The sequence below is a fragment of the Cucurbita pepo genome, chromosome LG05 (assembly GCF_002806865.2).
Source record: "Cucurbita pepo subsp. pepo cultivar mu-cu-16 chromosome LG05, ASM280686v2, whole genome shotgun sequence".
Lineage (NCBI taxonomy): Eukaryota > Viridiplantae > Streptophyta > Magnoliopsida > Cucurbitales > Cucurbitaceae > Cucurbita > Cucurbita pepo.
Window position 1 is genome coordinate 7,402,651 of NC_036642.1, and position 12,977 is coordinate 7,415,627.

Genomic DNA, 12,977 nt, shown 5'->3' on the forward strand with positions numbered 1-12,977 from the left:
TTTTAGAGTAGGCACACTTGTGGTGCAACTCACTTGAACAAATTGGGAATTGATATGGTATATGGTACACATCAAAACTGCCCATTAGAATAGTGCCGTAGAAAAAAATAGACTAATATGATAGGTCTCATCATTGCATTTACATGTTCTTGCATTTAACCTCCAACAATGGGTCACTTACTGAGTATTTCTTAAAATACTCAAGCCACATGCTACCTCTATCTCAAAGGCCAGACATTCCTGTACGGCTGACAACGGCATCGCAACTCGAGACCATGACACATGCATAGGGTAGTCGTATTATTTTCTTAGACTTAGGCGAGATAAGATGTTTTTGATTTAAACGTTTATTTATTTTATTTAGTCTTTTATTTTATCATTTTTTAAAGTGTTTTCAAACACGTAAGTCTATGATAGTGTTTTAAGCTGAAGTGTTATGTTTTATGAAGTCGTATTATTTTCAGGTTTTGTTTTATGAAGTTTAAATGAAGTATTTTTGCATTCAATGTTTATGATATGGATACAGTAGCGACCTTAAATTAAGTAGAAAATTTCGGGTCGCTACAGGTAGCTTGAACCAATTTTGATCCTAAGAACTCGTGTTCACCTACTTCAACCCAATATATTGATGACCTGCATCGTTACCCATACAAAGTCTCGAATGGTGTCATGTCAATGGTTACTTAAAAAGTATTACTATATACGTATCTTCTAACATTTGATTTAGATATTTGGTATGTCCATCTGTTTGTGGGTGAAAAGTATTGTTAAAATCAAATTGAGTGCCTAACGTTTTTCAAAAACCATCTAGAAATTGAACGTGAACCGTGGTTCTCGATTTGGCTGCAACGATACTCCACTCTATGCACTCCAACAATATCCTTCATATATAGTTAGGTTGAATTATATAAAGTATATGTATCTTTTCTTGCCAAGAAGGGTGTGAACTTAGTAAGTTTATAAATGATCACTCATATTTTCATAAACCCTTTCAAAGTTTTTGGTAGATCCACGAGGAAATCTATTACTATTTTTTTTTAATTTTATTTCCACTCAAGAACACTCTGAGGTTGCAACAAATCCGTTAAAGTGCCTTGACCTATTGGCAAATCAAATATTTGCTCTTAAACTCTACTATATCTTTCTTCATTTTACACTACCAAAAGTATTGGTACAGATCTTGGTACATCTTAGTGCCACCTGAGTGCATAGAAATATATGTAGTATGAGCTTTAATTAGTATCTCATGTCATTTCTTATTAGTACATACCAATATGCTCAACAGAGAACTCCATTGTCTTTGAGCGTCATCAAGCATTTATCACATGACTTTCACTTGTTGACTCATCGAGTATTTCTTAAGATCTTGGCATATCTTGTCTCCTCTTGTATTTGTGAAACACCACCCCTACACTTCTTAAAATTAATATACTAATGGGATGCACTCACCAGTGTTTTGGGAGTCTCCTTTAATGCCTTCTTTAGGATAACCACCCCCTTGGTACATGCTTTTCACAACTTAGCTAATCACGAGCAAGAATGAACATTTGTTTGACTTATCACTTTCAAATACTTAACTAGTACATGGTCTACTCCTTGAGCATCAATAGCTTGGTGTAAGTTCAACTCTGAGTGGGGAAAATATTATCGTATTTCTTTAATTATCTTAAACATAAGATAGAACACTAACCTTTTCATATTATCTTAGTAACATGGGATAGAACATTAAACGACCTTAAATTTCTACATACTCAGAGTCGCTACTAACGTCTCATGCTCATCTCTAATGCAGAAATGTAACTCTTACAATGAATGTCATTTATAACATAAACTTCGAAAACACTTAAAACAACTTCTTCTCTATAAAGCACAGTTATGGTCTTACGTGTTTAAATACGAAATATTGAAATTTAGAGAAAATAAAAACATATACAAAATAATTTAAAACAATGAAATGCAAAACAACCTATTCTAACCTAAGACGAATTTAAATATGAGTCTACCATATGCACGTGTCACATTCTCTGCTCGCGATGCCGCCGTCCTCCGTACAAGTACGCCTTGCCTTTACCTGAAAAATGATGTGGCACACGACCTGAGTAGTTTGAAGAATACTTAGTAAGTGGCCCCACTATAGGGGGTCATGCAAATGCAAACACGTGCAATCAGGATTTAGGGACCCATCTCTAACATCATAGGGGTGTCCTCCAGTCTCAGACAAATTGGATGTGTAGTACTTCCCTACACATGACTCACATGTGTGAGTGTGAATATCGAGGGCGCTCGCACACCCCTGGACCCTATGGTCAAACTAATTTGTAGTGACGTTTGGAGGTTAACGGAACCCTATAGTGTAATGCGCCTCATGAACACCCTCATCATCATCATATGATGTGTATTCGCACTCATCATCATATTGTGCATGTCCACACTATCATCGTTAGGGGAAGTAGCCCTATGCTTATGAATATACAATATGCATGAGGTCCCTCTAAATCCAATTATATGTCTCTTCTGACACAACCCTCTAGTCTCATCTCGTTGTTACACTGTGTAACACGTGCTTGTGGATATTTACATTAATATCATTTTCATACTCTTAGGGTTGTGTCCTATGCTGATCTAACGACATGATGTAATATGACATACAACATCTTAAAGCATGTTCAACATGGAAAACATCATCATGTTAATAACATCGTCATGCATACATCATACTCATCATAAAAGTCCTTAAGTGCATCAAATACAACATGTACATTATGCATCAAAACATAAATAACGTACATATAACATACATCACAGCACAACGTCATACTCATACATCATCATACTTCATACAATCTTTAATCTATCCTATAGTAAAGCCACTTGGTTGGCCTTGGCCGAAGTACTCCCTAATTAGCTAAATGTAAGCTCCCGTTCCTTGAGAGCTGCTTCCTACGTTGTCGAGGTTTGTCTCCTATCACACTGTTCGCCACCTTCCATTAGTATTTCACAACTAAATTACCAATAACTCAATAAATGTCTTGATTGTAGAAATCGGGCCGAAAATAGGTGTTTCGGCTCGACTCACCTATTTTGGAAAAGAAAAATGTTATTAACTAAGGTAGAGCTAAGGTTAAAAGGTGTAAAATATGAAGAACCAAAAATAATGATGGGCTGCAAATGTTGGGTATCATACCCCTCCAACAACAATAATTTTTTAATGAAGAGATATGTAAAAATGGAAAGAGATTCTCTCTCCACTTCAAGAGTAGAAAGTATAAGAAAAAAGATAGAGGTGGTGTGCCATTCTCCCTTTATTCTCAAATAGTTTGGAAGATCTAAAGCAAACATAACATATGGTATGCTTAACTTTTGGATCATATCATATATAATATTAACATACAAATCAAAATTGGCAGCATACAACATGAGGTATGCGTAACTTTTGGATCATATAACGTTTTGGTATCATAGTTGATTTAAAAAAGAAGATCAAAGATCTAAAAAGTGGTGTGAAATTGGGCACAGCCACCACCTTAATATAATGAAAGCTCCAACCCACTTTGTTTTGTCTAAGTGTAGAATCAGTTGTGTCATTCAATTTAAAATGAAATCACTATCAAGAACAAACGCCTTCCTCGAGTTAGGGAAAGATCAATTCATATTAAAATACACACAAAAAGTGTGCGTTATTTGATTCTCATTACACCTGTGCTATCTGCTCTGTACACCACTCATCTTATTTTAAGGTCCGAGGGGAAAAGGAAGGAGGGGAAGAAATTAAAAAAATAAAAAAATATCACATGCTACCTAATTTTTTAAAATGAAGGGACAAAAATGAAAGTACTTCAAACTTGACCCTTCAAGTTTGAAAATTCAACCAAATCACCTTAAAACATAATTATGATCTCAACAGACAAAAGTGCCAATGTGCCCATGGTACATCTATCTAAAATGACTCAAAATTGCTCGAAAATGAAAGTGTTTAAGTTTGGTTATTTTACGTTCCTTATAATTTCGTTGAAAAATATTGAAAGAAACTTAGTTTTTTCACGTAATGGTTTAAGTGTCTCCAAGAGGGTCTTCTCCAAAATTAGATACAAAATTTTGTGTTAACCCTAGCTATGAGTGCTACAGATGGTCTAATGAGAGGAATGGAAGTGGTTAACACGAGAGCTCCTCTAAGTGTTCCAGTCGGTGGAGCGACTCTCGGCTGAATTTTTAACGTGCTTGGAGAGCCTATTGATAATTTGGATACTGTAGGTACTCGCACAACATCTCCTATTCATAGATCCGCCCTGCTTTTATACAGTTAGATACAAAATTATCTATTTTTGAAAAAGGAATTAATGCACCATGTTTCCTTTGCAGGATGTCATGTTTGGCCTCATGTTTTCCTCACCTAGATGAGATGTCTTCCACCATATTATGGGTACCCAAAAAATTTTAGGATGCCATGTTCATGTATGCACCGATCACGTGACCTTTATGGTCTATCATGAGGAGTAATCAACGGCCACAATGGATTAGAAAGAGAGTAAGTTACCTTAACCATGAATCAAGAATCTCCTAAGACCTTACACAATACAACATGCTCATCACTTAGACTACACTGCTTGGAACGCATGAAGCCTTGAGCGTAGTATTGAGACTATGCCGCTTTGAACGTATGAAGCCTTGGGCATAGGTATTTAGGTTGTATCACAAGGCAAGCCCTTAGATGCAGGATTGGACTACATCATTTTGAACGTAAGAAGTCTTGAATGTAGGTTTTTATGACTGTGTCGCTTGGAACACATGAAGCCTTCGACACAGGTTGTCATGTTCATGAATTATTTCATAAATCCTAGAGGGAGTGTCTTGAAGAATGAATCAAGAACAGAATAAGAACCTAGAAAGTACCAAGAACAAGACGAATATCAAGGTCTAGAATATGGATAAAGATTCAAGTTCTAAAGACAAGGCCAAGAACCAAGAACCATAATTTTGGAAGGCCCTTAGAGAATGACCAAAGTTTCATAATCCAAGGACCAAGGTCCTCATGATAGAACATGATAAGAATCCACAAGTCAAGAACAAGAACTAGAGGGTCAAAGTACTTACCACAAGAACAAGAAAAGAAAGAATATGGTCTTGCATATCAAAGACACGTTTAAGAGCCTATGTAAGCTGCGTACTGAATCTTTTCTAAATGAATTTCAAACTTTTATCTCAATTTTCTTGAACTTAAGCTATAATAATTAGTTCCTAATTAGACAAGACATTCTTAGCCAAAGAATTTTTGATATTAGAAGAAAAATCTAAATGGAAATATATTTGATTTAGTAGAGAATAATTTAGATGATATAACATAAGATTTGTTCTTCATTCCATGTGATTTGTAGTTCTTAAAAAAAAAAAAAAAAATATTTAATGAGTTTCTACCTTGTTTGCACTAGGAATTCAGTCCCAGTTGGTGCAGTAGAAGACACTAAGATATCATTAAGTAAATATTGTTATTAAATGTTGAATGCAGTGTTTTTACTGACCATAAGAGAAATTCAATTTCTCGAACTTTATTATTAAGTAGTTCTAGCAAGAGGTAATTCTCTTATTAAGTAGTTCTAGCAAGAGATAATTCTCTTAACGTTCGAGTTAATTACTTCACATGTCTTTAAATCTTGCTTTTTATGCAAGTTAAGGCTAAAAAGTACTTTGGACTTGAACATTCTGATATAAATGAACGGGTGAATGCAGATGTCAAAGAATATTGTGAATATTTGGTCCGGAGACAAAAGTTCTAAATTTATTTAGGAAAATTTATGTTTTTTCTTATAATTAAGCTTCCTCAAACTTCTCTCCACCAACTTTCATCCCTTCTCCAAGTAACCCTCCTCAACCAACCCCTCTTCAAACTACAACTACAACTACAAAATGTAAAGTAGTTTGTGCAAGAATAAAATAAAAGAACAACAAAAATGGCATATATTTGGAAAGAGATGTGGGGATTTACATGGTGAGAGATGTCGTTTCAAAGTTGTTATGAGATCATGTAATGATCATAGTCAATTTTAGAAAGAAAAAAAATTAAGAATCGATTTAAATTGGCCAACTACTTGTGAACAAAAGTAGGTGTATAGAATATAAAAAACAAAAAAATAAAAAAATAAAAACACATGGAAAAAGAAAAGAATTTTTTTTAGGAAGTGTTAAACTATTTTAAATGGATTGTATAAAAATAATATTAGGATTTTATGATCGAAAATACTATTGACATATTTTTAAATTTAAGTTTATTACTTAAAAACAATTTTGAAACACAGAAAACATGGAATTCAATTTTTACTGAAACAATTAAGTGAATATTTAAAATAGGTGAAGACTCGACATAAGTGAGAACGGTTCGAAGGACGAAAGCAAGCAAATTTGCAGCTAGATAGAACTTTGGCTAAGACTAACCAAGTAAGTGGTCTTACTATCGTCTCGGTCGAAAAATTTGACTTTTGTTTGATGACATATGTCAGTGACCCTTGCATGTATTATTTATGCTTTACGTACTATGATGATGATGATGATGATGTGAAGTAGTACAATATTATGTTATATGATGATGTGATGATGTTATATGATGATATGATGACGATGGTATGATAATGATGATGATATGATGACATGATGATGATGCATGATAACATGATGATGTAAGATGCATTATGATGATATGACTTAATATGATGATATTTCATATTAAGACGAGGTACATGTATTACATGTCATGATGCATTATGATGAAGAGTTTTCTAAGACGCAACCCTAATGATGTTAATGATGATGAATATAGGAAGATCAATGCATGCATGTTACCTAGAGTAATATGTGAATGATGTATAGAGTCAGTCGTATCATAAAAACCATTTATGATGATGAGTATGAACATGTATACTATGAAGATGAAGACCATGATCATGCCTTGCATGATATTCGAGGGTTTGCTAGCCTCTAGAAGTCCAGCTATGGACAACTAACCCGACTATCACCTAGGGGATGCGAATCGCCTAAGGATTCACGCTCGCAAGCGTGGATCATGTATAGGGAAGTAATACACATCCAATTTTTCTTGGACTGGAAGCCACTTCTACGATGGTTTTAACGATAGGTCCTTAAGTATGAGTTGCATGTGTTTGCATTCCCCGACGCCAATAGTGAGGTCACTTACTGAGTATTTCATAAAATACTCAATGACTGACGATAACATCGCAAGTAAATACCATGTCACATGCATAGAATAATTGTATTTAAATTCTTATATAATAGGTTAGTATAAGACATTTCTCAATTTTAATATTTAGTTTGTTTTATTTAATATTTTGTTAGGTTGCTTTAAGGAGTTTTTGAAACATGTAAATCCATAGCAATATTTTAGGATGATGTTTTAAATACTTATTTCCACATAAGAGATGATGTTCAGATCAAGGATAGTACAAGAACCTTGTTGTAACACCTAAGAAGGAAAGAAATTAGCTCCAACAAGAATAAGTCACTCAGGTAAGATCTAAAGGATCCCAGAAAAGAAAATAAAAGATTAAGCAAAAACAAGCAAGACGAGTTAAAATGCATTTGGAAAAGGATGGAAAAGGAAAAGATAAGCTAAAAAGAGGAAAATGTCATTTTTCCAATTTTTAAGGAACATTGGAGATTTTTATTTTCTTATTCAAAAACAATTTCAAGATTTTCAAGAGGAGGGACCAACCAAGAATTTTTAGAAAATTATGGATTTTAATAATAAAATATTTAGAATCCGGTAAATTACCAAAAATACCCCTGAAGTTCCTCTTAATTACAAAACTGTCATTGAGAAAATCGCCACCAAAATTTGTTTTCAGAACTGACTAGTAGAAAGAAATCGATCGTATCTTCACATTCAACCGTTGAATCCAGCCAAAATTTGGATATGTCTAACAAGACTCGACATTCCTTAGATCCAATGGTTGATAGTCAAACCCAATGTCAATAACACTCTCATTAAAGTAGATATTTACTAAGTAAATTCAAGAAGTGCTTAAAATAAAAAGGAGAAAATTCAGTAAGATTCTGGAACAATTAATGGCTGTGCTAGACTAGATTGATCTATAAATAGAAAGTTTTAGGCAATATTTTAAGACAAGAATAGAGTGATGATGATGAGTAAAACTAAGCTTTTTAGATTTTGGTTTTTTCATCCTCGGATTTCTTCTAAATTCGAGGGCTAGATTTATTCCCGCGAGAAACATGTTTTCCGGCGAACTTTGAAGATTATAACTTGAGCTACAAACCACGAAAATATATGAATTTGGTATCTACTTCTTCCTCGAAACTTCATCTAAAGGTTTCGTGAAGAAATCGAGTTCATTAAAGGTATGTATAGAGCTGTAAAAAGGCAAAACTAGAGGTATATGAAAGAGAAAATCGTGATTTTTCTAGGGACCAAGGAAGAAGATGAAGTCCAAAGTCAAAACTTTGACCAATAAAAGTCAAAGTTAACCATATAATGACCTTTCTACACTTTTTGATCTTTTTGGATCCCTTCCAGACTAGTTCTCATGAATTTCTTTATGGTTCTTGAAACTAGACTCAAAGATGAATCTAATAAAGAAAATTTAGAATAATTCAGATACCGAAAGCTTGAGAACGGAGGTTCCAAACATCGAAGACGAGGTAAGTAGCCACCTTGAACTTTTCTTAAGAAATACTCGTAGAAATTGCTTGGATTTCCATATGAACCCTACCAAGTATGAATTAAAGATATATGAAAAAAAAAAAAAATCAAATAATCGTGAGTTAAGGCCCTGAATCGATCAAATTGCTCGAGATTTAATTAACGTTAAAATAACTAACTAGAACAACTCAGTTGTCTATGAAATTTTAATGCTAAGCATATTATAGCATGTTGAGGATATATATGAAATTTGGTGGTCATTGGATAAGGATAAGTAGGCAAACCAAGAAACGTTGTAAAATGATCATAATGCTCTTAAGGATATCTACCTATGGTTCATGACCTAGATGACATTCAAATGCTATGAAACTCCATAGTATATCTTACTTTATGCTGTTTGATGATGTGGTGAAGTTTAAAAGCCATTGGAACTCGTTAAGTAGCAAAACAAAGAATTAGGGATAAAATGACCAAAATGCCCCTAGGACTACTTATGATATTTCAAGGTCTAAATGAGCTCCAAATGACCTACTACTTTCTATAAGACCTATTCTAAAGAATATGAAGATATGCTTCAGATTTGAAGTGGTTTAGAACAAGTTTGGAACCTAAACCAAGTTAGGACCCAAAAAAACACCTAAAGGAAATACCACAAGACTTAAGACTCTTCTAAAACCCTCTAAAAAAACTCACTAGGAATCTATGACCTTCGGCACGTGTCATATATATTCATATGTGTGAATTGTTTGTGAATCGATATGCTTATGATATGTTATAATATGTGAATTGTATGATGATACTTACGGTAAGATGTGTTCAATGATATGTTTGAGATAGGATACAAGAATGATGCACTAAACGTAATGTAGCGATAGGAGTAAGACATGTTCATGAAACGTTAAGGTTAGGTTACGTATCGAAGTGTTATGGAGGAGAGATTGATAACAACGATATGATCATGATTGATTGATAAAAGAATATGACTAGGTTGTGGGTAGAAAGTGATAGGATTATAATAGATTGATAGAACGATAACATTAGGATGCATTCTGTAACGTTACGACTAAGGTACGTTCAAGTAACGATACGATTGTGATATATCTAAGGACGTTAAGGCTATGATAAGTTAGGGACGTATATGACCACGAAGTGTTTACGATATGATATGATTATTATACAACATGTGAAGAACAGATATATATATATATTGTAATATGATATGAAAATGGCTCGAACGAATGAGAAAAGGGAGAACTCCGACGGTAAGCCTCTAGTGGTGTGATTTTCGTTGTTTTTCCCTAAACCCTAATACATTTCGCAGGGGTCTTCGTACCTAGGTTGTTTTCAAGGGAGGTTGGTGAGTTTTCGTGAAGAAGAAGATGTAGGGTGCTGAGAGGGAAGAAGAATCGAGAAGAAGATGGAAGGAAAAGGCCAAAAATCGTGGGACATGGCCTGACCCAACCCGTTGTACTGACCCACCTGTACAGAACCGAAATCCAAAATTTTTCTTCCATTTCACACTATTTGATTCATCTTTATTCAAATTTAGGTACTTGTCTCACACATTCCATAATGTCTCATTCATAGGAAAATGTCAAGTAGCTTAGTCAAATGGATACTTGAAGACCCGATAAAGTTTCGAGAAGTCCACGATCATGTAAATAACCACATGGAGCAAGTTTCTAAGTAATGCTTGTAGGAATCGGTTTGGATTGTGGGCAAACGATCTAGTATCATACTTGGGGTGTTGGATAAATTTAGTTTGATGAGAGTTGTACTTCGATACCGTGAATGGTTATACCTTGATTATAGTTACAGTTGTATAGCTTCTATATGCATGAATGTGAAATCTCTCATAAGCATTCAAATTTATATGTTTCATAGTATGTCAAGGTAAATTGTTATTACTTGATTAGCCTGGTGAATATGTTGTACGCCTTTATACTTTGTTTTGATTTGGTGTTTGGGTAGCCCGTTATTTGTTAGGTTATTTTAACATACCTTGATCTCCAAGTAAAAGGTTTAGTTTATGTTCTTAACTTGTGGTTCTTGGCTTAATTCTTTGATAGAATGAAATCCCAGCAATTCTTAAAGTATATCGTAAGAAAAATTCAATATGGCTACATACATTCATCGTTGACGTTCTAGTCCTCGATTCTTGAGTTTTTGTATTCAAATTACTCCACCACATGTCCATATTAAATCAATTTTTTTAAAAACTAAAAAGTGAGAACATATAATGACCCTAAATTTCTACTTACCTAGAGTCGTCATCATCATCATAGCGTAATCATTTCTATACAGAAATAAGCATTTAAACTTCTTCATAAAACATAAACATCATCTTAAAATACAGTCATGGACTTACCTGTTCAAAAACATGTTTAAAACTAAATGAAATAAATAAACATTTAAATTAAAAACATGATAGTTGAGTACAAAGATGATATTAATGATCATGTCGGCCAAAAAGTAATATTAAATTAAAAAAATATATATATATTGATGTTTGTTATGTCTGTCCATCTTAAAGTAAGGGTCAAATATTTAGATTCGATGAAGAAAAAAGTATTATGAATCTAAAGAGAATAATAGTATGTGTAGTACATGCTGATTTTATTATTATTTATATCAATATCAAAGGAATATCTATAATTTATAAGGGAATCATTTACTTCAAATTAATAAGTGAAGGACAAAACAAATGCTCTTCACTTTATTTTGTCGTGTACTATAAATCTTTATGGTCAACCGCCCACTATATTTCCACACACCTCTTATCATTTCATTTATTTTCAATATTTATGTTAATTTTTTCAATCTATTATTATTATTATTATTATTATAATTAAAAAAAAAAATAGAATTTAGTCACTAATTAGTCATAAATAATTCTATAGTTTAATAAAAATCTTAAAATATAGTTCACTAAATACAAATTATTTACCATAATTTTAACAAATCAANTATTTAGTGAACTATATTTTAAGATTTTTATTAAACTATAGAATTATTTATGACTAATTAGTGACTAAATTCTATTTTTTTTTTTAATTATATGGACCAAATTTGGAATATATATATATATAAATAAAAGTAACATATAAACTAAATCAATATCTTATAAACCATCCACTTCTTCATGTCTTCCAACTAAAGTGGATTTATAAATCACAAGAACATAAATCTTATCCATCCCTAAGTGAAAAATTACATGTGGGAGAGAGAGAATGCATAAATAATTTGGTTTTGTTTAATTACTTAGGAGTAGGAAGATCTTTTCGTTTAGGTTCAATATGTTAGACGAAGACGACGCTCCACAATGGTATGATATTGTCCAGTTTAAGCATAAGCTCTCATGGCTTTGCTTTGGGCTTCCCCAAAAGGCCTCGTACCAATAGGGAGTATTCCTTGATTATAAACTCATGATCATTCCCTAAATTAGCTGGTGTGGGACTTTCATCACTCAAAACAATAAACCCGGTTATTAATAGACCATTTGTAATAGTCCAAGCTCGATATTGTTCATTTTGGTCCGTTACGTATCAGGGTCAACCTCACAGTTTTAAAATATGTCTATTAGAGAGATGTTTCCACACTTTTATAAAGAATGTTTCGTTCCTCTCTCCAACCGATGTGAGATCTCACAATCCACCCCTTTGTGGATCCAGCGTTCTTGATGGCACACCGCTCAATATTTGGCTCGGATATCATTTGTAACAGTCTAAGCCCAAGCCCACCATTATCAGATATTGTCCGCTTTTGTCCATTACGTATCACTGTTAGACTCACAGTTTTAAAACACGTCTACTAGAGAGAGGTTTCCAGACATTTATAAGAAAGGTTTCGTTTCACCTCGACGTGCGATCTCACACAATCACATTGCAACGATCTCATTGGGTAATTTTACATAATATTAGGGTATATTTGATAGGTCACTCAAAAAAGTTTACATCAAACATTGTACACCGTTCAAATCAAAGTCATTGTATCCACAAGTTTAGTTTATTCAATATTCAATAGGTATCCTCCATTTTAGGCATTGTCATGAGGCCTATAAATTCCCTCACCATATCAAGTCTTCTCCTCACTCAACTCTCCCTTCCATTTTACAAACCCTAAATTCCCTCCTCCAAAACCCTTCCCTCACAAAGATGGCAACCCATTTCCCTATCCTTCTACTCGCCATCTTCCTAGCCATTGCAACTCACCAAATCCAGGGAAGGCCTTTCAAACCTCAAATGCCTCTCCACTCCTCTCCGAGCGTCGTTGGTTTCGGCCAGTCTAATACCGGTAGCAAAGACGATTTTCGCCC